Source organism: Macrobrachium rosenbergii, chromosome 10, assembly GCF_040412425.1.
Source record: "Macrobrachium rosenbergii isolate ZJJX-2024 chromosome 10, ASM4041242v1, whole genome shotgun sequence".
NCBI lineage: Eukaryota > Metazoa > Arthropoda > Malacostraca > Decapoda > Palaemonidae > Macrobrachium > Macrobrachium rosenbergii.
The window spans coordinates 40,942,286-40,969,503 of NC_089750.1; the positions used below are offsets into that span (position 1 = coordinate 40,942,286).

General features: G+C 44.4%; 1 protein-coding gene across 3 annotated transcripts in view; it reads left to right on the forward strand.

The window, feature by feature from the left end:
* The first annotated feature begins 4,457 nt into the window (after nt 1-4,457).
* The window catches only part of LOC136842602 (unconventional myosin-XVIIIa-like), a 1,295,621-nt gene continuing 1,272,860 nt past the window's right edge, over nt 4,458-27,218 (forward strand). For all 3 annotated transcript variants that reach the window (XM_067110180.1, XM_067110181.1, XM_067110182.1), the window contains exon 1: nt 4,458-4,832. The gene's annotated coding sequence lies outside the window, so the exon portion shown is untranslated. The remainder of the gene's footprint in view (nt 4,833-27,218) is intronic.

Consider the following 27,218-nt stretch of genomic DNA (forward strand, 5'->3'; position numbering starts at 1 on the left):
GAAAACCTGTACACACGTCTTCACGAGGAACGACGCCCACCGCCCACCCTTGACCAGACCATACAGAGGACCATGCTGAGTCATCAGTAGAACATCCAAGGCCTACCTCATCAACATCCATGGCGGGAAGACTGGATATCTATCGATAGGTTAAAGCCAGCCTTCCTACTGGACAACGGAACCTGGGAAGGAAACCGGTAGACGTCCCAGAATTCATCCACAAAACAAGACCTCGGATGAAGAGATCGGCATCCCGAAACGAGGCCGAGGATGTCCCAAGAGCCGCACTAAGGATGGCATCCGCCCGGCAAAACCGCCGGACGACTCAAGAACTCGGGGTCAGCTCCTGCTCCCAAGAAGATACCGTGATTAACATTTAATAGATCTTCCAATCATTATTTCATAATAATTGTCTTGGGGGGGGGAGTACTGGTAAAGACGTCTTCTTTACCCATTAATTACGATCATGCATCGCATCTATCAACGCAGCAAGAATCTCTTGTATATACTCGTATGTGTATGTAGAATTTCCTGGCCTTTCGCCAGTACATATTTTATCACTATATGTACATTATGTCTCTTGTTATTGTTATTTGATTGACTGTTAACAAACACAAATTGCTCTCACTCAGCGTGCGGGTCACGGAGATCTGGGGTCAGGCACCACGTTTCCGTCCGCACGCTGCTATGTATACCTTATACCCAGGTAACAAATCAATCAGTACCCAGTTCTGTCTTCTTTGACCTCACAGTCTTTTACTTATTATCATTCTACAGTACTCAGTTTCTCTTTTTAATTCCGGCATATCATTGTCGCCTGAATAGCTTGTTACAAGTTTTTGTCTTCAGATTCTCTAGAAACTACCTTGCGCATCTAGTTGAAATCTAAACCGTGAATCTGAGTCTCTCAAGCGAGAAAATTTTGTGGCTGTTTGTGTAATCAAGCAGTCCATAACACTCGTCGAGATGCCAGAGTTTCTTTTCAGTACTCAGTACATTAGCTTTCACTTTGATTCACTTTGTTTGGTTTCATGCCTCCACAGGGATAATTCCCTCTCTGGCGGGCCCATGTACGTTTTCGAAATAAGGTACTTCTTATATTTTATACTTGTCTTTCAGTGTTTTCTCGTCAGTATCGTAGCCCCTGCAAAATATGAGAGTCTTTAGTTCCTTTTTAAATTTGCATTCTTCTTGTATGCTCTTCACTTCCGGATCACTTATCAGATTTCTAATAGTGTTAGTTTTATTTCATACGGACGGTATGTTTATTAAATTGCATAGAGATTATTATTCAAAGCCATGGTCCTTATTATTTTTTACCTTTGATACATATTCTTTATAAACTGTGCACTTATTGCCATCATATGTTTTATATTTAGTATCACTATGGCTTTTCTTTACACAATTTTTACACTTGAAGATGCTGCTAGCACATTCATTTGATTTGTGATTTTACCACATCTAGGGCAAGCTTTGTCATTTCTACAATTTGTTGCTCTATGACCAAATTCCTGCCATTTATAGCACTGATAGGGCATGTAACAATCAAATACTTTGCAGCGGCTATACAGTGTAAACAATCTATCACCTGTCATAGATAGCCTTTCGTATTTGTGGTGTGCATTTGATAATATAGTGTTTGTATTTGTCATCTTTGGCTATCATTTTCTTTACAATTTTTAGGTCGTCATTCTCAGAGATGAAGTTATTTATCCATGGATTTTTCTTTACAATGTTAGCAACACTGTCACCTTCGTCCTTCGGGACATTGACTACTTTTATTTTTGTTTTAAATTTACCTTTATCATTTACTGTTATATTGCTGATTTCCTGAATCTCCATTTTTGCCATTTCTAAGTTTTTCCTGTCTGGAAATCTTACAAAAAAGTGTCCATCTCTTGTTGTTTTAACATGTTCAACTGGGGCCGTTATTTGACTCATAATTTGTCTCTTTTCATTTTCTGCTGTGCTCTCTTCGTTTGTAGATTTGACCAGAAGCACTTTTTTTTTCTTTTTTTTTCCATGTTTGTCATGTTCTTTACACCTTCATCAACATTGTCAATTTTGTTTTGGATTTCATCTATGTTGATCATTACGTTACTAGTTTTCTGAACCGAATCCTGAATCAACTTTGTTAATGTCTGTGTTTTCTTTTATTTCTTCAAGTTCATCTTCGATGAGTTTTTTGTGTTCTTTGATCAGGCCTCTTACAATTATTACAGATTACAGTACGTTCTCACTACCAAGTATGGGTGTGTATCTGGGCTCTATACCGGAGCATCCATAATGAAACCAAGTGTCACAAGTATCACAGCACGTTCCTTCATCAACTACTTCTCCAGAGCAAAGTCAGCAGGTTGCTGACTCTTTCTCGATTGGGGTTAACTCAGCCTTCTCCAGTGCTTTCTTCAGAGTTGCATCGTTACGTGCTGCATTGATAATTATGAGAAAATGTTCGTATGATAGACTGATATTCCCTTTACTTGATTTAATTTCTATAGTACTTATTTTCTCTTTTTCCTTCTTCTTTTTCGTTTTCACTCTGAACATCGCGCAAGTCAGGCACTTTTACGCAGAGCACTTCAAAGACACGTCCGGCCCGCACGAAAGCTACCGGCATTTTCTCCTGGTATTCCTCGGCACGTATTCCCCCCCCCCCCTCCCCCTCGATGGACAATCTCCATGTTTCTCAATGATTCTTGCCCGTATTAGGTGCTTCTTGGCATGACTTTTCTTGTGCTTTTCTTCATTTCTTTTTTAAAAAATCGCTATCAGTGTGCTTTTCTATGATCAGTTTTTGGATTCTAAAGATATTTCCGCACGCGCCTAATAGAGGATGAAAGATTTTTCCTATTATGTAAAAGTACAATGGAATTAAATGTCAGCATGCCCTTCAAAATATCATGAACACCTTTTTTTTGTCTGTCGCGCTCCCATTCTCATTGGTTGCTCTCAAAGCTACAAACAGTACATCTAGTTTTTCTTTTACGACACTGTGTTTCTGATTTATTATTAACAGAAATCTCAAGCTGTTTGCAGTTATTGTTGTTGAATGAGCAAAAAATTGTAAATGGTGTCATCTATACCAAAAAGCTAAAAATTATATGGTCTTGCCATGAAGCATGAATTCGTGCCAAGTTCAGACTACTGTTCTCACAGTTTATAAATACTGCTTTTGATTTTTGCTCAGAAAATGCTCAGTTAAACGCTCGAAAGATGGCCCAGTATGACAGCCACATTGTCGTAACATGTGAACAATCACTCAATAAAAATCCATCGGCTTATAACTTTTCACAATTTTCTCGATATTTGCAGCATTCTTTCCCCTTATCTGTATGGCGTCAATCAAATTTAATGTCTCTGTCATTTCCGTTTTTCTCGTCTCGAAGTTAATGTTACAAATCGATCACTTGGAAAGCTAGGCTAAATAAGGTGCTGTTTGCCACACCCAGTGTGAAACTAATACTCACAGTAATCGCTAGCAATTCCAAATTGATTCTTAGTTGTTCCTGGTTGCCGAGGAGCAAGGGCCCTCTTCAGCACACTGGCTTCATTTAAAACGAACAAATGATTCTTAGTTACTTCCTTTCGATCGAGGTGCTTCCCACGATCAGCCCAGTTTGCCGATTACGATTCTCTTTCGAACTTGATTCTTCTTCTACAATTTACATTTATATCACTTTCTTCATCGTTTGACCTTTTATCTGTGAGCCTAGTTTTCCTTTTTTTCTAATTTCCACTTTTTATGCATTAGTGCTTACAGTATCTTTATTTCTTATTTTACACTACCCACAATCTGGTTATGTCAACAATTTCAAATATTAGCATCGGGTCAATTGTACACTTCGTTTTCTTTGCATTTTTAGTAATTATATATATATATATATATATATATATTATATATATATATATATATATATATATATATATATATATATATATATATATATATATATTTATTTATATTTATATATATATATATATATATATATATATATATATACAATATCACGCATCATATTCAATATACGCATCATATTCTTACCGCAATCACGTTCGGCCCTAACCTGATTTGGTGCTTAATTGAGTCACGATTAGTTTTTCAAGTTTGTTCCTAAAACACAGAATGAGCCAGTCCACAATCACTGAAACCACATGGGAGCCCTTTTTCTGAACATTGATTCATATCTGTTCCCGCTACTCGGATTTCCTTAATTTGATTTAATCAGTCTTCCTACTTATCAAATGGCGGTGATTGCAATGGCTCTTTGTTTTTTTTATGTTCTCGCAAATTTAAGTTTTAACCCTTAATACTTGCCCCCTTTACGTCTTTTTCGCTCTGTTTAGTTCTAAAGACTCATGCCTGAAACAACGTTTTTTCTTTAATTGTTATGCATTTTCCCATCAGCAGCCACTATACTGTACTCAGTCTTAGTCACTGTATTATAAACATTCATATGAAAATCGGCACAGTATTCGGCAAGGTTCTCTTTACGAAAACTGTAAACTTTTACAAACAAAAACAAAGAAAGCTAACAATCAAAACAAGAAATGAAGGTTTTAACATAACTTCTGGTGTAAGAATACCGTAAGATTGAAGAAAATTAATATTAATTAAGAGCATGGGCCACCACCGGTCGAGCTTTCAGGCGCTTTAGCCAAAGGTGTTTGGTGGTGTGGCTCTGGTAATCTCACGATGGATTCTCACCCGTCCCGTCCCGTGTGGCTGTCAGTTGGTCGCCATATTGCTGTTTGTTTACACTGTGCCTAATAACGTCCCCTCCCCCTACCCTTTCAATGAGCTAGGATTAAAAGCACTTTTCGGGGAACTGGTAAGTGAAAGTAATGTTGGATGATTTAGATGGTGCCAGAGGAGGTTCATTAGGCAGAACACTGTTCACTCTAGAACCAAAATACGTGATGTTATTGAGAGTTGCGCCTAGGCTATGTGAAAAGGCCAGGCTGCTGCTGCTGCGACCCTATTTCGTGCTGCATTCTATTCTGTAGACGTTTGGCCATGTTTGATGAAGTGAAAGAAATAGAAGGTTTCGAGTGTGTGTTATTGTGTGTTTCAAACCATTCATAGTGTTTAGGTTATAGGTAAAAAAAAGTGGAAACTTGGATGTGTTGTGAGCAGAGCCTCAAGTACTAAACCTGATCGTGGCAGTAGGCTATAGCCTACCATAGATTTTCCAGGCTGTGCTTCACCTAACCCACAGGGTGAACGTTAGCTGTAACACTAGGGTAATTGTAGCCTAAAAGTGAAATATTTTCGTCTGCGTAGGCTTGATGCACTGACAAACGTGACGTTCATTCTCGTCATAAAAGCTTGGTGAAACTGGTAGGCTTCAATAGACCTGCCCCGTGCTAAGACAACAGTTGGTATTGCAGTGGTAAAACCAGGTTTTCAAGTTGGAAGACAAGAAGAAGTAAATAAAATGGATGAGCTGTAACCTAACTCTTAGTCTAGATTGATGTAGCCTCATGCTGACTGAAGGAGGTGGGGCTGCTCTGCTTCCTCCTGAACCCCTGACATGTCTCAATATTAGATATATAGCTGACTTATTCTTTGGCCTGATGTGGCCATTCATAAACACAGTACTGCAGCTCCTCTATTGGCTTTGGGGGTTAGGCTGTCTGTTGTCATTAATGCCAGTCATGCAGACTTAGCCCTGGAGCTGGTAGGTCACACAGTTGGATAATAAGCCTACTGTTTTACTGTCAATTTTGTCCATAGACATGACCCAGGTTCTCTTAGCACTGCTTATCATGTTTATACATTTCTGATAAAAATTGCTGGTGAAAATCACTTTTTTGTTTCCCCTACCACCCACAGTATAGGCTAGCTATATAACAGTTAATGGGGACTCTAGTTGGAAACAGAGTCCTTTAGCAGGGCTTGAGAATAAGTGAATTGCAAGAGCCTTGATGGTCTAGTTGTCATTCATAATTTTATCGCTGTCAATCACAAAGTATTATGGAGTACAAAGACGTCATAAGGCCAGTTACAGGGATGCATTCCAAACTTACTTTCCCTAACTTATTCTAACCAAGGGCACTGGGGTTCTTGTATGGCTTGGCTGAACTACCCCACCTAAGCTGACCTAGAGCATCGTAAGTCAGAGTGAAAGACAGGAATGCTTCTTAACCTAACCTATATATAGCTTCTGGTCTTTATTGGGGTAGGGAGCAACATCCCCATCCCAGCGGAACATAGAGTGCCTTAAATTATAAAAGTAAAATACAGAGATTTTTCTTGGTAAAACCATATACACTGGGTCCTAACAGGCAATGGGGTATCCCCTCTTTCCCACTTGGCATATTCTTTAACTTAAGGTTATGAGTTACTACTTCTCTCAGTCCCTATAAATAATTGAATTTTGTATGAGAGGCATTTATTGGCAGATATGAGATGTTAATCAGTGGAAGCAGTTCACAATGGGACCTCACCCTTAGTGGGTGTGTGTAATGCTGGAGATTGGCACTAGACGTCGATGGGGAGCGACTTCTCTCTTCTTTTGAGTGACTAAAAGGATGGGTATTTTTCAGATACGAACATTTTGGTCATCTCAGTAATACCTCAGCTTTACTCACTGGGAGGGAGGTCTTTGGTCGGGACTCAATCACCTTTCCCCAAGGTCAAACAAAGTCTGTGTTGGTGTCAACTTATACTTTTTGTTATAGGTAACCTGGATACAGTATTAGGATATTGGCCTGTCCTGGCAAACTTGTTGCAGTTTTGGCCGTAGGACAACCTTCTTTCTTGAGGTCAGTGGTGCTGAACTTCAAGATTTTTACCCTCTTTCCCAAACAGAGAGTGAGTAGCAGAGTTGATGGTTTATGGCAATAACAAGAATCTTGTATGAGGATTCTTGCTTAAGCAAACTCAGGGAGGTCACACACAAGTTCCTATTGTATCAGGGACAATTTGCTTGGGTTGTCACTGTTCTTAGTTCCTTGTAGAGGCAGGATCTGAGGGGAACCTCACCTCCTCTTCCAACATAATCTCAAGAAGTTGTGTTTCTAAGTTCAATACACATTTTCTCATATTTTACATTTGTTCCTACATAAATTCAAACCTTCGTTCTTTGTTTTGGATTTAGCTCAGGAACGTGAGCTGGAATGGCTGTTTAAGTTTCAGATAAGGTTGTTGACTACTGACAGTACCGTATGGGGAAAGCCCTGCTCACTTATACTGTATATCAGTTTGCACACCACTTTGCTTTTGGCGCTGTGCTTCTCTGCTCGACTGCCATTTGCTTTCTTATGCATTTTCCTTTTGTTGATTTTGAAATATATTGTGTGATTGTTGTTTTTCATTATGCAAGCCCCTCAATTACTTAGCCTACTGTGGATAGGAAACCACATGAGCTTACTGTGGCTAGGAAACCACGTCCTTAGGCTTTGCTCATGGAGGAACCTGCCATGTTACTTATTCCTCTCCTATATTGAGGTTGCTCCTCATACCTTGTGTTTCATGCCATAGGCATGAATGGAACCAGAACAGTCCATGTTCAGAGTGCCAAGTCTTGCCTTCTAAACATTGGGTGAGGTTTGCCAGGAGGAGGAAGAAAGAGAATAAAGTTTCTTTGTGTCATCGGAGTGCAATACTGTACTCCACTGGTGACACTGAAGATTCTCTCCTGTTCCTTCTTACCTCTAAACTCCCAAGGGAGGGGTTTCCCCTTCACTAACTCCTACTGCTATATCGGTAGAGAGCCATCGAGGGTGGGGGGGAGATGACCAGCCTGGTTTCTCTTTGCTCAGAGGAGTTGTCCTCAGGTAGACACATATTCTCGTGGTGTAGGGAGGTTGCCTCACTGAACCTGACCTCTGCTGCAGGTGCTGAGGAGGCCGAGAGGCCTAGGGAGCTCTGGCCCTCCTTAGACCTCTCGGGGGAGCCGAGTGTCTGTATTAATTGATCACTTGAAGGCTGTGCAAGGCATTCTGGTTACTGCTTTGACTGTAACAATGATGACGTCTACAGTTACAGTATCCACTGGCTTGAGAACTGCCCCCACATCTTTGGTGACTCCTCACAGGGCTTCAGTGATGTGCCCCCAGGTACTTCCATCTGCTTTGTCATTGGGTGATGTCCTTCTCCACATGCTGCTGTCTAAGGCTGCCCTTGGCAAGAAGAAGAGAGCGAAAATTTTATCATCATTGGGTTCTGTTACCCCCTCCTCTACTTCCATAGCTAGCAGGTGAAGGAAGAGGAAGGCTGCCTCGCCTGCCTGCAGGAAGTCTAGTAAAGCTTCCAGCAGCCACCCTTCTCCCACATAGAGGGCCACAGAGTCTCTCACTAGCAGTAATGCAAAGTATCACTGGTCCCATTGCCAAGTGCTTGGATGCAACCACTACCTGGGATTCTCCAGACCCATGGTGCACTGGTACCAGCCCTGCACGGGTCAGCGAGGGTCCCCAGTCTATAAACCCAGGCCCAGCTTTCAGCATGGCCCAGTGAGAGAAGGTGAGCAAAGAGCGTGAAGGTGCTCCCTCACCCCCTCCCGCACTTCAAAGAGAGCGGCCCAGGGGTCCTTGGATAGTGGCCCGGTCACCAGAGCAAGGTGAGAGGAGGTACCCCACTCATTCTTCTCCTGTGGGAGCCTCGGTTTCTAAAAAGGCTGGAGCACGCTTTTGGGACAGCTCCTGCCCTCACTGGCATAAGCGGGACTGCTCTCCCTGGCCTATACAGACGTCGTCACCAGAAGTTGACAGCCCACAGCTTTGTTCACCTACTGGGCAAGGGTGTTTGCAATCCCTATGTCCCCTCCATCTCCTCAGGGTTTGCCGGGAGCTAGGAGCCAGGCAGGCCCAGGGCTCGGGACCGTGACCATTCTTGTTCCCATCCCAGCCTGTTCACAGAAGCATACATTCTGGCTTAGTCCTCAGACTGGACAGGACATACATTGAGTGGTTGAGAGATTGTCAGGGGGCTTTGGTGAGTGTCCCTCTCCTGTGGAGGAGTGACATGGGAGGACTGGGAGGCAAATTCCTGAGATTTATGCTAGTATTGCACCAGCTCCAGGTTTTTTTGCCATGCCCTTAGGTTTGGTTGGGTTAGGTTAGATTAATACCTCGAAAGTAATTGGGGTGTGGGAAACATAATGAGATTATTTTTAAGAAAATTCTGTGGTTACTTTGTTCTTACACGATATGCAAACCATCAGTGCTTTACATTAGGAAATTACTTACGGTGAAGCTGAAACGGCTGTTAAACTCTTAAACAAGGTGGTTAGGCAGTAACTATGGTCCGGTAGGTGGGAATACCAGCCTGCCTGGATGTAAACATTCCAGTTTGCTTTCGGCCGTCATGCGCTGCAGATGTGTTTTTTTAGCTCTGCCTGGCTGTCGTTAAGCTCTTTATTTCCTGGTGGGATCTTTTTATCTTTATCTGTATATATTGTGTGTGTTTGATATTTGTTAATATACAAACCCACGATTTATAATAGCCTTGCGTAGGCTGTCATCCCTCGGCGTGTGTCTTGGGGTCAGCAGCCAAGTGCGTAACAATTTTGCTCCTGTTTTATTGGACCTCACTCCCTCTGCTTGTACAAGGGCGTGATTATATCCCTATTCTGGCTTATGCTTGGTGTTGCTCTTCATCGCCTTGCTGTGGATGAGTTTGCTGGGAGGAAACTTCGGAGGACAGTTGCCAGGTGTCGTCGGAAAGTTTTTGCTTCCGACTGCGCCCCTTTGTCCTCTTTTCTCTCTCCCAGTAAGCTTTCCCTCCTTGCTGTCTCTCCTTCGCCCTCTTCTCTCGCTTGTCAGGCGAAGATCACAGTGGGGTGGGGGCCGCTCAGGCAACCTCTTCTCGGGGGTCTGCTTCTCGCTTCATAGGACAGTTCCCCTCGGAGTGTGAGGAGCTCCCTCTACTAATCTTCTTTGCTTGTTTCTTTTTTCTTCAGGTTGACAGTGAGCATTGTAGGTGCAGCAGTAGATGTCTGGATACCTCACTGTTGGATATCTTAGCCTTCAGGAGCTTCCCCGTGACACTCATACAGTGGTTACTTTGGGAACAACCACATACAGTGGTTACCTCCACATTGGTGTCTACGATTTCCGTGTATCTATGGTCCTGTCTACTCATGCTGTGTCTCCTATCTTGATTGCTCCTGTTGCCCTGACAACCAGTCACTGGGCATCTCCTGCTGTGCCTCCTGCCCCAGCTGCCTGGTTGCCACTGCTGACGTTCCGAAGCTCCTGCCGGCTGGGCCGCTTCTCCTAGTGTTCCTGTTGCCTGGGCCGCTCCTGTTGCGCTTCCTGATTTAGCTGCCCCAGCGGTCCCTGAGCTTCCTGACCACCATCCTGTAGATGTGGGAGAAGAGATCAAGGAAGAAGTCCTGTGAGATGTAGTCATCTTCTTCAACTTTATCTAACTTTATCTTCGACTTCGTCTTCTGCTGCCTTCTCCTCTTTTTCTTCTGAGGCTCATTCCAAAACAGTGCTCGAAACAGTGGCTGAAGAAGAGTAAGGCTGCCTCTCCCTCCCCTAAGAAGCCCTGTCATGTGGCTTCTAAGGCGCTGTCGCCCTTCATGGGGAGGCATTGGGATCCCTTGTCGACTCTTCCCGGCCTTTGGGCTCAGGAACTGAATCGCTTACCCGAGGGTCTTATATTTCAGGAGTCACGGGCACACAGACTTAAGTTGCACTCCCATCACCATTCTAAGAGTTCTGTTACTAGACTGGTGCTGTGTCGGGTGCTCGACTTTGTCGAGTCACACCGAGTGCTTGAGAATTTTCAGAGTCTCGTGCATCCCAAACTGATGTCGGAGAGACTTCTTACCATCTTGGTTCAGGCAGAGGTGAGAGAAAGAACCAAGGCATGCAAGTGCCTTGGTTCCTCCTGCCAGTACTGAGTTTTGATTACTCGGCCAGTTCCAAAATAGTGCTCACTCAGGTTCCCAGCCTAGTGTCTCATTTCTGAGGGTTCAAACACTTGGAGGGGCAAGGAGGAGGTTCCCTTCAGAGGTTGTGCAGGACTTTTGAGGGACTGCCTCTCTTTGGAAAGGCAGTGCGTTCTCTCGTTTGGCTCTTTCCGGCCCTTGGGGTCAGGAACCGATTCGCATTCCCCACTGGGGTCTTGGGTCTCGGGGTCCTCAAGTGCGCAACCTTTCGTGGCCACACTTTCGATTCCGGTTCTTTGAAGTCTGCGTCTGAGACTGACTCTGTTCCTGTCCCTCCTTGGTTGTCTTCGGAAGCCAAGAGGAGCTTACTCCCGATGATTGTTCTTACGAGATTCGGGAGTCTCGCCAAGTGCTTGGACCCCTTGGAATCTTGAGCGCTTGTGTCGGATTCCTTGGGATCACAAGCGCTCGACTAGAGAGTCGTCGAGTGTTCGGGAATCTGCGAAATCTTGGGTACTCCCCAAACCAGTATTAGGGAGTTGCTCTCCGGTCTGGTTCAGGCACAGGACGAGAGAAGGTGTTGAAACATTCAGATGTTTCGACACTGCCTGCCTGCTTCATTTTGAGTGCTCGATCAGTTCTGAAACTCGTGTCTCAGACCCTTGGGTTCAAGCACTCGGGTTAGCAGACAAGAGTCCCCTTTAAACCTTCTTCACGAAGGGCTTCGGCCTTGGAGGAGATAAAAGCATGTCTTGAGGATAGCACTAGTTCACGGCCGAGCTTTCCTGGCTCATTTCGACTCAGCCCTGCTTGCTTGGCCCGCTCGCCCAGCCCCTGATCACGTTTCGAGACTGGCTCAGCTTGCTCGCCTGGCCTGTGATCGTGTTTACGTGATCAGTTTGGCTTGCATGCCCAGCCCCTGATTGCGTCTACATGATCAACTCGGGTCGCTCGGTTCGGAGAAACAGATTGCTGTTGAAGTTCTCCTACTTTCAGGAGACTCCTTCAGTGAACTTTTGCTCTCTTCAGGTTAGCGATTCGCCATGGTATTAGCGCTGTCCTTCCTCCATGCTGCTGTCATTACCTCTGGTTGATGATCGGCCATGGTTGGCCTCTCCTGCTGGTTTTTCTAGCAGGACAGGTAAGAGTGCTTTTTCTTCTCTCCTCTTCCCTCAGACCCTTTAAGTGGCTGCTGGGGGATGTGAGTTGGATAGAGAGGACTCTGACATGTTTTGTTTCTTATCAGAGTTCTGCTACAAGGATCTACGTCTCAGGCTCGGTTCTCGGATCAGCTCACAGTACATCCGAGTAGTCGAGGATGGTTTTCTGGGTTCTGGCGAGGTTATCCTCTATCCTTCCAATAAGAAGAGATCAGGAGTGTCGTGTCTAGGAAGAGGTCTTCACACCGATTCATCAGCACAGTGATCTCGGGAGAAGACCACGCCATCCCCTGTGAAGACTCTTCACTGCTCCTTGCAGGGGTTTTGTTGGGGCTGCCACAGTCTTTGCTTGCTATAAGGGCTTTCTCGACCAGATTAATGCCTTTTCCCTGGACAAGGAGTTCATTTTGGTCGAGCCACCCAATCAAGCTCCTTCCCCTCCCTCTTCCTCGACATAAACGATTCTTCTTGCCTCGAAGGGGTCATATGCCAACTAGTAGATTGTCCTGACTCTGGCTCGTCCGGACTTGGATCTCTCGCTGTTTCTCTTTGCCGTAAAGGGTGTTCCCTCTTTCAACAAGAGATGGCGAACATAGAGGACACCACTATGGTGTCCCTCCAGGTAGTCTCCTTCACTTTTTCAAGGCTTTGCCTCCTCAGATGCAATTAATCCTGAAGAGGATTTTGCCTTCTAGAGACTGTTCCATTGTAGGGGTGGGTTCACTTACCCAGCACCAGACAGCAACCTGTGGGCAATTCTGGTGCTTAGAAGAGGGACACTCCTGATTCCCATCCCCAGTGTAGTAAGTCCTGAGTCATCACATTCCCTCAGGAACGGACCTTTACTCGGTTCTGACCCCCTCTTTTGCAGAGAGTAGGTAGATACAGCAGTAGTCAAGGAACATGCCAGGGCAGCTGCCTTGTCCTCTGGACAATGGCAGCCTAGCCCTTCCTCAGTCCCTAAGAAGTCTCAGGTTCCAAGGGCGCTCGCAGAACACACAGCCATCCTCATTCTCTTCTTAGAAAGTGTGCATATGTGTGTCTCTTTCAACCTCTTTCTGTCAGGAAGAGGGAAGAGAGGAAGGGAGAACGCTCAGAACGGCATTCTCCTCCTGCTGGTGCGTTGATGAAGGAATGACTGTCAAGTCATTGGACTTTTATGACAGCAACATAGCTGAGACCTGGCAGTGGATACTCTTCAGGAGAAGTATCTGTTTCCTCCGGGTCTCAGCCACCTTTCATCGAACTTCTGTTCCATCTCCTCTCCTGTGTTCCTGACTTCCTGAGCAGCCAGCCCGGCTAGAGCTGGTCATCTTCGGTATCCTGTCGTCGCTGCAGAAGTTGTCCCCTCAGGGCCAGCTTCGCCTTCGATTCTCTTCACGGAGAATGAAGATCTGCTTCCAATTCTTAATCCTTTCCTCTCTTGAAGAATGAGGGAGGATTTAGGCTGGTGCTTAATCGACAGGAACCTGTGAATATGTCTGCATATTCTCCTGTGACATGCTTCTGTTCTCAGATGCACCTCCCAGGGAAGTGCACGCCTGTAAGACTGTTGTATTTGAGGTGTACAATTGAGACGATAAGTACCTTCTCATCAACATCCAGGAACTCGATGCAGTATCCTGACCCTCCTAGAGTTTCAGGATTGGTTTTTTAGATACTGTGGAGTGTTGTTAGGCAGCAACACCACAGTAGTGGCATTGCCTGTGTCAACAACAGGGGGTCTCATTTCCCTCCTGTTACTTCAGTTGACTGCAGGTGCTGGAGTGAACTAAATTGGAGCCTTCAGCCAGATACATTCCAGGCAATGGGATGTATTGGCAGACAAGCTCAGCCTCTGGCATCGAGCGATGGGAACAGAGAGCTCCCTTCACTCAATTCATCACAGAGAGGTTGCTCGACTTGCCCCCTCCTTCTGTTTGCCTTCCGGCTCAGCAAAAGTCTGCAGGTCTTCTGCTTGATCGTACCAGACCCACGGACCGCTACGGTGATGCATGTTGGTACAGTGGGACAATCTCGACATCTTCATCTTCCCTTCGTATCTGTCTAATTTGCAAGGTGTTCAGCAAGTGTCGTTCACCCCGAATTTAGATAAATGCTGGAAGACTTTGCCTTTTGCCCAACCTGCTAGCTCTGCTTCCAAGGCACTGAGAAGAGTTCTTCCCAACCCGACCTTCTGTGTCAGCGACACATGAAGCGGTTCCTCAGGCAGTACAATCCCTGTGCTTTCACGACTAGAGACTATCTGGCTTCCCTTGCAAGCATAGGCTTCTCGCCAGCCAAGCGGCAACAGAGATAACTGGATATCTCTGCATCAGTACCCAGGGATTGGAGCCGTCTTTGCTGGTTGATGTCGTTGACGGGACTTATTTCTGGTCAGAGCCACTCTTCAGCAGGTCGAGGACTTCCTTGTCTCTTCCGATGAGGGTTGCTTCTCTGTTTCAGTTGTGAAAGATGTCAGCCCTGTCTGGCCTAGTCTTCCATCTGAAAGTAGCCTTTTTCTTCCCAGTCAAGATTTAGATACTGATGAGAAGCTTCTATCTGTCTTGCCGTCCCAGGGGCTTCAGGTCCCTGGGTGGCATGTGACTCTCATTTAGAGCTCCTGTCGTGTGCTTCGTACGCGCCCTTGCAAGAGTCGTCAGACAGAGATCTGCCTCTCAAGACGATCTCTCATCTTGCTCCGGCCTTAGCGTAGAGGATGGACGATCTTCATGGACCTACATGGGATGGAGATCAATGCTTTGACTCCGTCTCAGATGTGGTAGCGAACTCCAAATGCATCAGCATCTATTGCCAGGTTTGAGTCCTTCTTGATCTCCTCCTCCTTGGACTTTGTAATCAGTGGGCCAGATCATTTGCTGCTTTGTCCTGTTAGGGTGCTGCAGTACTTTCCGAAAAGGCTCAACATCCCTAACCTGGATGTACAGTGAACCCCCCTTATTCGCTGGGGGCCCCCCCCCCACTGCGAATAGGTCAAATCTGCGAATGCTTACAACGCCCCTCTAAAAACGCTAATACCTGTCTACCATGAAGGGTCAAACACCAAAGTATGCCTAAAAATACCAGTCTACATCAAATATACATTAAACTATTACCTTATTACTGCAGTACTCTTTAAAATGATACTATCAGTATAATTTCCAAGCCATCTTAAACATTTTATCATTACATTTATACGTACGTACTGTATGGCTTACAGCTGTAGGTGAAAATAATCCAGTCCCCCCCTACGTATTCAGCCACACACATTTTCTTTCATACAGTTATAAGCCGTCCCATTTTCTTTTTGGGGGGAACCATTGGTATTTATGTATACAGTATGTAATTCACAAAAAGAGAGACAAAATAAAAAAAAAGTATGCATATTTAAAAAAATTTACGTATATTTTTACCAGTCTACCATGAAAGGTCAAACACCAAAGTACTCTGTGCCTAAAAATACCAGCCTACATCAAATATACATTAAATTATTACTTTATTACTGTATTAATCTTTGAAATAATGCTATTCCATTTTCATGATTGTTTTATCCCGCACTGTTGCAACTGTCTTTGCACTACCGAAGTAGCTCATACTCACAGACTTGCATATCTCTGCCTCTTTCTTCTTGATATATCTCAATGTGCTCTCATTAACACTGAAATGGCGGCCAACCGCGGCAAAACTTTTGCCCTCCTTTAACATGTCAAGAAGTTTCACCTTCTCCTCAAGTTTCATAACTGTCTTCTTTCTTTTAGACTCTTTGCCAGAAGTCTTTGAAGGAGCAGGGCGGTTTTTAGGAGGCATTTTAGGACCGAACAAAGATAAAAAATCAAAACGGACAGATGCATGGTTTCACACGGTAGGATGCTGCGAACTATACGCACAATCTGAGGAGGATGCCGTGGAGTGGTCTCCCAGAATTCCGTGTTCGCGAGTTGGTTGTGAATGTTCAGCCAATCAGCGCCAAGGAAAATGAATGGTGCTTCTGGATTGGCTGCTTTACAGATGACAGCCAATAGTGTGTCGAGTATCACTGGTCCTGGGTACACAGCGTCCAGCATCGCGATTCCTTGTATTTGCAGAGAGGTGGCTTGGGTGAAGCACTTTTAAGAAAAACAAATGTATGTTATTGAAATTTTGCTCTGTTTACGTTAATATATTACAGTACTGTAATATTTGAAAATTAGTAAATCGTTTTTCAACTTACAAAATGTACTTACAGTAGTCATTAATATATACTTAGTACATACATGAAAATGCTACGTACTGCAGATGTAAACATACATGCCCTGCAGTATTCCTCTTGTCTTATGTATTTTAGATATGCTCTACATACTACCCGTAGTACTGTACTGTACTATGTATCATCCTAAAACACTTTTTGTATGTAATATTTAAAAGTCATCCTACAACAAAACATTTAATGAAATGTACGTACTGTATGCGCAGAAGATCAGTGTTAGTGTATGTACACGCAACCAGTAGTACCATGTGTATACCGTAGCGGCAAATTATTGCCAAGTGACCCATTATAACCCGTTTTATTGTTATCTCACGTTTGTGTGTTTTGCGTGTACAGTACTATGGCCTAAAAATATTTTTTGAAATCGTGCAGTAAGATGTCCTCTGAATGCTCTGCTTCTTCTAAGGCCTCTGGCCAATAGCCTACAATTACTGTAATGACTGATGAGAAGAAAGTACTGTAGACATGATTGTTTTGTTAAGAGAGGGCAAAAGTCACAGAGAAGTAGCAGTCCATTACAGCATGACATTAATTGCGGTCGCCTGCATTGAGCATGAACAAGGTAAAATACTCATGCAGCCCTACTGTACCACCTTCGTTGCCATGTTCAAGTACCTTAATATGACAGCGCCTCCCGTCATTCATTGTACTGCAAAGCTAATTCATCATTATCATCATCTACAGCATACTGAAATCAACATTCATCACCAGTTACTACCCGTATGATTTAACTTTACTGTATTATTTATCATTAAGGTACCCAGTGTAGTATTACATAATATTATTATTTAATTTCTATTACTATTATATGTACAGTACTGGAGGACAGTATTATTATTGATTTACATCATTATTTAATGTTATTATACAATAAATATGAAAATACAGAATACTATTGCTATAAGAAAAAGAAAAAAAGTCTGCATCCGCGAATATGAAGTTTCCCGCGAATATTTTTATAGATATGTTCCATGGAAAAACCCGCAAATGTGTGAGTTTCCCACGAAAATGTTTTAGGTAGGTTCCATAGAAAAACTCGCGAATGGGTGAGTCCGCGAATCTTGAGAACGCGAATACGGGAGGTTTACTGTAATTGACTTTTTAACACATACAACTTACCTGTTAGTTACATATAGCTTTAGTCTTTGACGTCACGGCAAAATTTCAAAACGCGCGGCAGCGCCAGTCCGAATATCGGTGATCGCCTTACCTGCCCTCTGTCGGGTACTAGGAACTATTCCAACATTCTTCAGAATAATTTTGCCGTCACGCCGGCGACATTGTTGTCGGTACTCGAGCGAAATTTCATTGTTTCTGCCTACATCGAGCTGTTTTCACTTGGTGAAGTACTCTCTTGTTGGTTTGCGGCTTTGCCAGTTTATTTTTGTCACCTATTTAGTCAGGTTTTCTGATAATTATGTCAGATTCTGGGTCTTATACCTTTAGGGTATGCAGCAAAGGCTGTAAGACGAGGTTGGTCAAGGCTAGTCTTGATCCTCATTCAATTTGTGTGGCTTGTAGAGGTCAGGAATGTTCATATGAGAGGAAGTGTGATGAATGTGTCAGTATGACTGAAAAAGATTGGAAGGCTCTATCTAAGTATGTAAAGAAGCTTGAGAAAGATAGAGCCAGGAAAGCTTTTAGCTAGAAGTTCTTCTTCTCTCTCTCAGAAACCGGAATCTCCCTTAGCTATGCAGGAAACTTCTATTAATATCCCCGTGGCTACTAATATTCCTATTCCTGACTCTGATATCCCTGAACCCGTTACCGTGTCTGAGTATCAAGTCCAGATGGACGCCAGATTTAACCTTATTGTGGGCGCCATGGAGGATATTGGCGTTAATGTGAAATCCCTTCATGAGCGTATGGATTCTTTCCAAGATATTGTGAATAATTTAAGTGCAGTGCAAAGTGTTAGTGTGGTGGAGGAGGTGGTTGCTCGGCCTACTCGTTCTCCTAGACCTAAGCCTCTGTCAAGCTCCCCTGCTCCTGGGAGAAGACATGCTGAAAGTCCAAGGGAGGCGAGTGGGGTCTGCTCACGAGCAGCCGCCCCTCGAACAGTCCTGTTGTTTCCCAGGCTGTTTCAGAGCGCCGTTGGAAAGGCGACTCAAGGAAGTGTCTTTCTTCAAGCTCCAGTGATTAGCCGCAGAGGCTGGAGATTTCCGACGAGTCTAGACCATTGAAGAGGTCCAGGAATCTTTCGCCTTCAGCGGTTCAGAAGAAGAAGCCATTTCGCTTATCACAGCCTTCCTGTAGTTTTTGGGAGAGTCCGGAGAGATTTTTCGTCGTCAGAAGAGTCTTCTCCCAGGCGCAAGGCTCATGTGCGCAAGAGGTATAAGACTTCCCATTCGGTATTGCCCAGCGTTCCCGGTGTTTCTCCTTTGGTTTCACGAAAGCCTATTGTGGCTTCTGCGCCTCTTCCTCATCACGATCCTGGCTCTACTGATCATCGTTCCCCAGTTGGATCCTCGTCTACTCATGACTTTCTTCGAGCGATGCACAAGAAAATTGGAAGCATTCTTGGCGGGCTCGAAGGCCTGGTTCTTCTCCAGCAAAGCCTTCTGAAGTGTATTTGATGCCTCCTCCTTCGTCTCGAGCTCTCGGAGCGCCCAGCACGAAAGCTCCTCCTCGATCTGTGTCTCTTGATCCTCCTTTTGTTCAGGCTCAGGATCAGGCTCAGACGCCTAGTCAGGCTCAGGCGCTCCATAAAGATTTAGCGCTCTCTCAGGCTCAAGCGCCTCAGGTAACGCCAGGTGAGGCGCCATCCCAGGCTCCTTTTGTGGCGCCAGTTCAGGCTCCTCTTGTGGCGCCAGTTCAGGCTCCTCTTGTGGCGCCTACTCAGGCTCAGGCTCCTCCTCAAGCTCTTATTCAGGCTCCTACTCCTCCTTCACAAGATGTGTATGTGCAAGCGGAAGGTTTTTCTCCTATTTCGTCTGAGGAAGAAGTTGTGGAAGAGTTTCCTGTAGACGAACCAGACTCTCTCTCGGTCGGATTATAAGAAGCTTCTTCACTTCTTTATTGATAATTTTCCTGAGGATTTTGCACCTGCGGCCCGGCTTCCCCTCTCTCTCAGTACGCAAGAGACTCAAGCCTTCTACCTCTTCCTTTATGAAGTTAGTGCTTTCTATTTCAGCCAAGAAGGCATTAAAGAAAATGAACTCCTGGTTGGAAGACAAACGTGATCAGGGGAAAACCACTTTCTGCTTCCCTCCTTCCAAGCTTTCTACTAAGACGAAGGCTTGCTACGACACTGGGGAAGTTTTTTCTCTGGGAGCTTCTGCCTCCTCTCAGGAGACTTCTCCAGTCTCGTTGATTTTACTTGTCGTTCTGCGATGAACTCGGCTCGGATTTTTCTTCTCTCCTTCAGAGTTGGACCACCTTTTGAAGAACGTTTTCCGAGTTTTGGAAGTCATCAGTTTTATGGACTGGACTATTGGCGCTTTGGGTAGGAAGGTAAAGTCTTTTGGTCTTTCGAGCGCATTTCGATGATTTCTCTTCTGTTATGTCCTGCTTAGATAAAGGGATTCGTGACGGTGCGTCTGAGTTAGCCTCCATCTTCACGTTAGGAGTTCTTAAGAAGCGACAACTTTGGTGCTCTTTTTGTCGCTCGTGGAGTTTCTAGGACTCAAAGATCGGCTCTTCTTTTCGCACCTCTGGATAAGAAGTACCTTTTCCTCAAGAACTTGTGGCGAAGTGTCGAAATCCCTTACTCAGAAGTCCACACAGGACCTTTTGGCGCAATCCACTCGTAAACCAAAAGCTCCTCAACCTTCTCTGCCAGCGCAAACTCGTCCTCTAGTTAGTCAAGTTAGGCCCTTTCGTGGCAGGCCCCTCACCGTACAGGATCTAGTTTCGGGGCAAAGCAAGATTTGTCTCCAAGGCTATCAAACCCTCAATTAAAAAGTGATCTGCATGTCCTCCATGCACTAGTAGGAGCCAGACTTCAGCAGTTCTGGCAAATTTGGGAGGAGATCGGAGCGGACCAGTGGACCACGTCCGTGCTAAAGGAAGGATATTCTATCCCCTTCCTCAAGAGGCCCCCTCTTGCAACAGAACCTTTAGCTTTGACAGCATATTCCAGCAACTTAGAAAATGCTCGGTTCTGAGTGCGGAAGTAGACTCCATGCTTTTAAAAGGAGCGAGAGAGATCGTGGAAGAAGTCAACTCTCCAGGCTTTTACAACCGCCTTTTTCTTGTTCCAAAGGCCTCAGGCGGCTGGAGACCAGTCCTGGACGTGAGTTCTCTCAACCTTTTCGTGGAGAAAACCAGTTTTCGATGGAGACGACGCAATCCGTCCTCAATTCTCTTCGTCCGGGATTGATGGTCTCAATAGATCTGCAGGACGCTTACTTTCATATTCCGATCCATCCGCGCCCAGGAAGTTTCTTCGCCGTTTTCCAGGAGAAGACTTATCAGTTCAGGACTCTGTGCTTTGGTCTGTCCACAGCCCCTCAAGTATTCACAAGAGTTATGTCCACTGTTGCCAAAGCTCTTCATCTCAGAGGAATAAAGATCTCTCTCTATCTAGACGATTGGCTCCTTCGTTCCCAGTCTCAGTCTCAGTGCTTGGAGGATTTGAAAGTAACTCTCGACTTGACACAGAAGCTAGGACTTCTAATCAATTGGAAGAAGTCTCACCTATCTCCCTCACAATCCAGGATCTATTTAGGAGTGAGACTGGAAACAGTTCCTTTTCTGGCTTTTCCGTCAGATCAAAGAATCTCGGACTGTCTCGCAAAAGTCCAGAACTTTCTGGATATGGATACCTGTTCGCAAAGGCTTGGATGAGCCTCCTGGGAACTCTGGCGTCAATAGAAAGTTTGTCTCCCTGGGAGACTTCACATGAGGCCCCTTCAATTCTACCTCAGGGAGCAATGGAACAGGAAAACGCTTCCAGACTCCTTCTCCTTTCCAATCTCGGACCTTATCAAGGAGGATCTAAGGTGGTGGTTAGATCAAGAAAATTAGAGAAAGGTCTCTCTCTATTTCCGTCGAACCCGAACCACGAACTGTTTGCAGACTCGTCAGAAGTAGGATGGGGAGCGACGTTGGGTGTAAAAGAAATTTCAGGTTTGTGGAATGCGACAGAAAAAGAATGGCACATCAACAAGAAGGAGTTGAAAGCAATCCACCTGAGTCTCGTACACTTCCTACCATTCGTACAGGGACAAACAGTTCTGGTTCATTCAGACAGCACCACAGCGTTGTCTTACATAAAAAAACAGGGGCACTCATTCTTACTCCTCAGCGAGGTAGCAAGAGACCTCCTTTTGTGGGCAGAGAAGCACAAGATTCTGCTCCTAACGAGATTCATTCAGGAGCCCTCAACGTGAGAGCGGACTCCTTGAGCAGGAAGCACCAGGTTCTGTCCACAGAGTGGATTTTGCACGAAGAAGTGTGCAAGTCGCTGTGGAGACTTTGGGGTCAACCTCTGGTAGACCTGTTCGCGACGAACAAGTCGAACAGGCTCCCAATCTTCTGCTCTCCTGTCCCGGACCAAGCATCCTTCCAGACGGACGCAATGCTACTGAATTGGTCGGGTCTGGACCTTTACGCCTTCCTGCCGTTCAAGATGTTAGGTGCGGTGTTGAGGAAATTTCAGCACCACTCCAACACCAGGATGACGTTGATAGCCCCCTTCTGGCCTTCCAGGGATTGGTTCCCAGTTCTCATGGATCTCTTGATCGACTTCCCGAGGAGCCTTCCAAACAGAGTAGATTTACTCAGACAGCCCCACTTCAGGAGATTTCACGAAAACCTGTCAAGTCTGCGGCTAACTGCGTTCAGACTATCGAACGTCTACTCAGAAGCAAAGGATTTTCGAAGAAAGCTTGCTCAATCCATCGCTAGAGCCAGAAGACCATCTTCGATCAAGGTCTATGAGTCCAAGTGGAATATGTTTCGTTCATGGTGCAAAGATCATGACATTTCCTCTTCCAGAACCCGGTGACGCAGATTGCGGATTTTCTTTTGTTCCTCGGGAATAAGAACCTTTCTGTATCCACACTTAAAGGTTATCGTAGCATGCTGGCTACTGTTTTTCGTCACAGAGGTTTGGATATCTCTAATAACAAGATATAACGGACCTTATTAAATCCTTCGGTACCTCTAAGAGGTCAGATGCTAAAGTTGTTTCGTGGAATCTTGATGTAGTCCTGAAGTGGCTTATGTCTGAGAAATTTGAACCTATGGATTCTGCTTCTTTAAGAGATCTTACGAGGAAAACCCTCTTTTTAGTTTTGTTAGCTACAGCTAAGAGAATCAGTGAGATCCACGCCTTGGATAAGAGAGTAGGATTCTCTGCTTCAAAAGCAATTTGTTCTTTCAAACTGTTTTTTATGGCCAAGAACGAGACCCCTTCGCACCCGTGGCCTCGCTCTTTTGAGATTCGAGTCTGTCGGAATTGGTAGGTAAGGAGCAGGAGAGGTTCCTCTGCCCAGTCAGAGCCTTGAAATATTATTTTCGAAGGACTAAAGATATTAGGGTCCTTCAGATTCCTTATGGTGTTCGGTCAGGAACCCTCTTAGACCAATGTCCAAGAATGCCATGTCCTTTTTATTAGAGATCTGATTTCTGAAGCTCACTCCAATATTTCAGAGAATGATTTGAAAATGTGTAAAGTGAAGGCTCACGAAGTGAGGGCTATCTCTACTTCTCTCGCTTATAAAAGGAACCTCTCCCTTCAAGATATTGTGCAAGCAACCTACTGAGATGTGAGTCTGTATTTGCTTTGCATTATCTCTCGCAAGTGCAGACAGTGTTTGATGAGTGCAGCACGTTAGGGCCCTTTGTTGTATCTGGCACAGTAATGGGTAAAGGGGTAAAGGAGGATTAACCTACCTTTACTTACTTGTTTTTTGGAGTGTGAAGGTTTTTTACGGTTGTCTGTGAGGGTAAGTGTTGGATAGTTTTACCCCACAGTTGGTTTTGGTTTTTATGGTTATGCTTTTCTTTGGTGTTGGGTGACCCTTTTGTAATTCATGATGTTTGTGCTGCGCCCTGAGCAGGGGCATACTTGTGGTATTGTCACGGCCATGTCCTAGGTGACTGATACCCAGCTTAAGCAATCTGCGACCAGGTCATTATACCCCGCGGTTGCTCTAAGGATAGCAGGTTACTGAGGCAGTAACTGTGGAATCAGCTACCTTAGCAGGTGAGGAACTAAGAAATTTTCTACATTAATAACCTTAATGTTTCCAACAACTCTTTTTTAGCTGTCATTGCCCCACCTCCTAAAGGTGTCAATCAGCTATATGTAACTAACAGGTAAGTTGTATGTGTTAAAATGACATTTTTATTCTAAAATAATGTTTAACACATACTTACCTGTTAGTTACATATACGAAAGCCCACCCTCCTCCCCACGGGGACAGGTAGGCAAATTATTCTGAAGCATGTTGGAATAGTTCCTAGTACCCCGACAGAGGGCAGGTAAGGGCGATCACCCGATATTCGGACTGGCGCTGCCGCGCGTTTTGAAATTTTGCCGTGACGTCAAAGACTAAAGCTATATGTAACTAACAGGTAAGTATGTGTTAAACATTATTTTAGAATAAAAATGTCATTTTTACTAGTACTGACTCTCCCAAGGAAGAAGTGTATAAGGGCATGTCTTTCTTCTGGCTTCGTAAGGCAATCGGAAGGATCGCTACAGCTGGCAACGACGACACCTCCACACTCCACCCGAGAGCTCACACAGTCAATGGCCTGGTCCAACCCTCGCATTCCAGAAGATTCTGTCGGTCTGGAAGCAAGATGTGGTCTCATTAGACCACATTTATGTCTTCTACCTCTGGGTCTTTACCCACAGGCCCTTAGAACCTTTTTTCCTTGGTCTTGTGGTGACTGCTCAACAAGTTGTGTTTTTTTGTCAGGCTTCTTTAAGAGAACAGGTAGCATCTCGCCTAAGGTGTATGGTTCCGGAAGTGAGAAGGATTCCGAGAGTGACTGGTCTCTCAGCCTTCCTCGTCCTACTTCTCTTCCTTAGGGCTGAGAATGGGACTCTGACTGACACTTGGTGGAACTGGGGTTTGATGCGGTAAGTCTACACATCGAGCACCCGCTCTTTTTTTTTTCCCCTAGAATCATAGAAGCAATCTTGCTCCTTCGTCTGGCAAGGGGAGGAAGGAGACCCTGGCAATAGGGAAACCCTTTTTTAGTTCTTTACCTTACTGCCTCCAACTCATAAGACTCTTCCCAGCCTGTTTTCGTATGAGTTATGATTCCTCACTCATTCGAAAAGGTCCAGACGACTGACACTTGATCTCACAGTTCTTATACTCTTTCGACCAGGAGTAACCCAGGTGTGCAGAACTCCAGTCAGTTCAAAGAGACTCGCACAAGATTCCTTCCTCCAACCAGTGAGTCTTCCTAATGTAAAGGACCGATGGTTTGCATATCGTGTAGGAACGAATGACAATTTTTTAAAGTAAATTGTATTTTTCCTAAATATCCAAACCTGAGGTCTAATATTACATTATTTTGAAAGTTTGCAGCAAACTGCAGGTTTTTTTGTTTTGTCAAAATGTACCCCGCCCACTTTTGGGTACAATAATGAGTAAGGAACCAGTATATTAGCAAACGAGCTCAAGAGCATGTTTCTGCCTTAGCATTGATGGCTGTGGTTAGGGCTGAACAACAGCGGTTTTTTGAAATTTATTTCTCTGTTGATCTTGGAGCATTTATATTCACTTTGAATGGTAGAGTTTTTTCCTCCAATTACTCCTAGTGTCATTTTTAACTCTGAAGACATGGTTACTGATTTTGACAATTATTTGGATTTCACAGAATGGGGAATTGTCAGTATGTCCAATGGCTCTCAAGTGAGTGTCAGGTATTGCAGTAGCAAAGGCTTCTTTGACTGAGTAAAGCCTGTTTGGACCCTCATTTCTCAACACCTCTTGCATTCAGATATGTTCCCTGATTTGAGCTCATTAAATGAATGTGTCATGATTTTGGGATCCTAAAATGTGGAATACCTTGAATGTAAATCTTGGTTTGACGAAATTACACAGTAATAAAAAGAGAAAAGCTTTAACAATTTAGTAAGTCAGAGCTAGTCAGGTTTGTCAAATTCTTTGTCTGATAATCTGATTCATTATCCTTTGCTCCAACTGATTCCATGTCTCAATCTGTACCACAGTTTACCAGTTTGAATCGTATAGAAAAGCAGAGTTTTGGTTACTGGCTCCATTCCGAGGGAGAAAATTGGTGCTTCTGTCAAAAGTCCTACTGGACACAGTGAATGAAAGGTGATGGCCTGTGAACATTGTTAGTTCGATTTTTCAATGTCATTTATTGCAAACTCAAGGTATTTCCTGGGAGGAGCCAAACTGAACTAAAATGTCAGTGGAAGAAACAAGTCACCCCCTCAGTCGCCCTGTTTTGGTCAACAGGATATTGAAAACAACAGCATTAGTGTCTCTATGGAAGTGGAAGTTCTTTCATCTAGTAGGCAGTGACTCCAACCTTAGCCAATGGCATTTTAATGCTAAAATCTTGTTCTGAATTTAGTAGTACATTGTAGGACAGTGTCTCAACCTTGTTGACAGTTCCTGTTAAGAAGGTTAAAGAGGCTTCTCCTGAACATCTTCCTTCCTGTTGGGACAGTATTATTTTCAGAAATTTTGTCCCAGTATAAAGTGTTAGTTTTAAGTTCAACTTTCTAAAATTTTATAGAGAAAAGCATTTTCTTCGGCATTGAGAGAACTTCGTCTTTCTTCTAGCGCACATCAGGCTTCTGTGGAGGACTTGCCGAAAGAGATAGTGATTCGGAACATTTTACAGCGTTCATACGCCCAACTTTGTTCATTACCTGTAGTGTTTGTGTAATTTTATTATTCTGAAATTTCGTTGGTGAAGAAGTCGTTTTCCAATGCGTTTACCAAGACAGTATTTAAGTGACATAGAACTTCGTTTCTCAGTGGGATGGTGCTGCTTCTGATGTGACTGGTTATCCAAAAGCACCCTTCTTTTGTGCATCCATCACTGGCGCCTCTTTGAATTCTTTGGTTTCTCTACCGTCGGCTCCAGGCGCCATCTTTTTTCCCGAGCACCCATCGGCTCCCACGTGGTTTGGTAAATTCTGAGTGCCCATTGGCATCTGTTCCCTTTGCAGCAAGATGCTTCTTTGGCCCTTGCTAATGATAGGAATTGTTTGAGCTTATGAAGATTAACATATTTCGGTTCTACTTGCTCCTGATTTCCAGTTGCACCCTCTGTTCAGTCGATCCAGCACAAATTGGATAATTATCCCTTAATTCAGAAATTCCCAAAGGTACCTGAGGTTTGTGATCTGTCGCCATTCTCTTGGAGGATGAGGAAGAAAAACCTCTTATTCAATTTACCTACAGTTTTCTAAAAAGACTTTTGGCAGCACCGCATCTCTTCGACTTTGATGTACATGATGGATAATGGACTTCTTCAAGACTTCCTAAAATGGTGTGCTGTTTTCTTCAGCTGGAGAAAGCTCTTCATGAAAGGAGAACTCCTCGAGCAAGAGGGATCAGGAAGAGCCTCCTTTTCTTGCCCTCCGTCCAGGTTGTCGCAGAGAAGATATCTTTCAGCGACCGGAGAGGCTCCATCCATGATAGCCTCCTCCCAGGGAGATCTGAGTTTAACTCCTCCAGGGGTCTGTGTTCAATGCAGCCAAGATTTTTGTTCTCATCCTCGAATTGGACCACCTTATCAAGGAATTAGGTTTGTAAAGTTAGGAAAAATACAATTTACTTTAAAAGATTGGGATTTTTAAGATATGGTGTCCTGCTGTTTTTTTCAAGGAAAGGTCCCAGTCCATGCTTACGTCTCAGGAGAATGCGACCAGGATCTAGAGGAACCCGAGGGTCCAGTGCCCCAGGATTGCGGAGGCTTTTCATAGATATCATTAAGATGGTACAGCATTATAATGATCATAAGGAAGAGACCCTGGCTTTTCCTGTGGACTGTTCTTCAGCCATCGAGTCTTTTTGGGGACCCCAGAAGGAACCC